Source organism: Piliocolobus tephrosceles, unplaced genomic scaffold, assembly GCF_002776525.5.
Source record: "Piliocolobus tephrosceles isolate RC106 unplaced genomic scaffold, ASM277652v3 unscaffolded_26973, whole genome shotgun sequence".
Classification (NCBI taxonomy): domain Eukaryota; kingdom Metazoa; phylum Chordata; class Mammalia; order Primates; family Cercopithecidae; genus Piliocolobus; species Piliocolobus tephrosceles.
In genome coordinates, this window is record NW_022309835.1 from 6,256 (window position 1) to 8,662 (window position 2,407).

Consider the following 2,407-nt stretch of genomic DNA (forward strand, 5'->3'; position numbering starts at 1 on the left):
TTTTTTTGAGACGGAGTCTCGCTCTGTCGCCCAGGCTGGAGTGCAGTGGTGCAATCTTGGCTCATTGCAGCCTCAACCTCCTGGGCTCGAGTGATCCTCCCACCTTAGCCTCCCAAGTAGCTGGGACCACAGGTGCCACCACACCCAGCTATTTTCTTATTTTTTGTAGAGATGGGGTCTGGCTGTGTTGCCCAAGTGGGTGCTCAGTGACTTTTTACATATGAACACCTCCAGGTCATTGTAATCTTAGCACGCTCCTGGTCTCCCAGAAGACCCCACGTCCCCTTTGGAGTCTATACCCCACTGTGACCATAACCACCCTACCTTCCCTGCCACAGTTAATGGTTAACAAGCTCTCAAAGACAACACTTTCTTTTTTCTTTTTTTGAGACGGAATTTCGCTCTTGTCACCCAGGCTGGAGTGCAATGGCGCAACCTCGGCTCACTGCAACCTCCGACTCCCGGGTTCAAGTGATTCTCCTGCCTCAGCCTCCCGAGTAGCTGGGATTACAGGCATGCGCCACCAACCTGGCTAATTTTGTATTTTTAGTAGAGACGGGGTTTCTCCATGTTGGTCAGGCTGGTCTTGATCTCCCGACCTCAGGTGATCCACCTGCCTCAGCCTCCCAGACTGCTGGGATTACAGGCGTGAGCCACCGCGCCCGGCCAGACAACACTTTCTTAGCTAAGAACTTTACGAACGTTAATTTATTTCACTCTCTTGACAGGTTTATGTGATGGATCCTATGATTATAATTTTACAGAGGAGGAAACTGAGTCGCGGAGTTTATTTCAGGGGCCTGAAGCTACACAGTGGCCAAACGGCCACACCAGAACCAGGATATGAACCCAGCGTTGGCACACTTAACAATGACTGCACCGGCCGGACGCGGTGGCTCAAGCCTGTAATCCCAGCACGTTGGGAGGCCGAGACGGGCGGATCACGAGGTCAGGAGATCGAGACCATCCTGGCTAACACCGTGAAACCCCGTCTCTACTAAAAAATACAAAAAAAAAAAAAAAACTAGCCGGGCGAGGTGGTGGGCGCCTGTAGTCCCAGCTACTCGGGAGGCTGAGGCAGGAGAATGGCGTAAACCCGGGAGGCGGAGCTTGCAGTGAGCTGAGATCCGGCCACTGCACTCCAGCCTGGGCGACAGAGCGAGACTCCGTCTCAAAAAAACCCAAAAAAACAAAAGAACAACAACAAAAAAAGCAATGACCGCACGTGCGAAGTAGTATACAGCTGGTGCCCAATAAATGCAGCTGACGCCACGTCTGATCTCCCTGCTGGAGGCCAAGCCCTCCTGCAAAGATATGGCTGTCCCCACCCCTAATGTCCACCCCCCGACTTGAAACAGGGCTGTGTATACAGCAGGTGCTTACTAAGTGCACCATGGTGATGTTAAGGCAGCAAGGTGGGAACCCTGCCAAAAAGGGAGGGGAGAAGGCAGGGTAGTGTGTGTCTGATTAAGCTGAGGACAGGGCAGAATGGATTGAGTGCCGGCTGTGTGCCAGGCTCCGGGAGGGCAGGGCCATTGTCCCTCTAACCTGAGAGCCATGGGAGTTCACTTGACTGTGGTCACGTCAGGACTCCAGCCCGGCCCAGGCTCTGCGTGTCCCCGGGTGCCCTTGCCCCGCCTGTTCCTGGAGACAGGCCCGTTGGTTCCCTTCCCCTCCCCTTGTCCCGGAGCCAGGAGGACGTTGGTTCTTGCAACAGCCTTGGACCGGCCGTTGCAGCTGGAACATCGTGGGGGAGATGGGAAGAGGAACAGGGCCCGGAGCCCGGGGCTGGGTCCTGGGAATCCCATCCCCGTGGCTGGGGCTCCAGCTCCCCTGCCAGTTCCTCCAGGCAGAAGCCCTCAGGCTTGGGTGGACATCCTCATTCCAGCCTCCCGGCCTAGGCAGGAATTCTCTCTTCTCTCTCCAGCACCCCTGGCCAGATGCCTGCCGGTCCCCTGCCTCAGGCGGGGAGGGCTTTGGGGAAGCTCATCAAGGCAGAAGGGCGGGAGAGACTGTCAGAGCCTCAGCTGCTGTCCAGGGACTGACTGTGAGCCTGCGTGAGAGTGAGTTCCCGGTTGTAGGTGATCGCCAAGGACAGGATGGAAGGCCCAGCCCTGAGAGTGAGCCCTGAGGTTCAGGGAGCAAGGCTGGAGTAGCCAGCTCCAGATCCAGCTGCGGGTCCCAGAGACCTGGGTTAAACTCGCAGCTCCTGGGGGAGGCCCTTGACGTGCCTCAGTTTCCTCATCCCAAACAGGAACCCTGGGAAGGATCAGGGCAGTGCCTGTTGCACCGTGAGTGCCCGACACAGCCGCGTGTGGCCGGTATCACAGGGCCCTGGGTAAACTGAGGCAGGCGACACAGCCGCGTGTGGCCGGTATCACAGGGCCCTGGGTAAACTGAGGCAGGC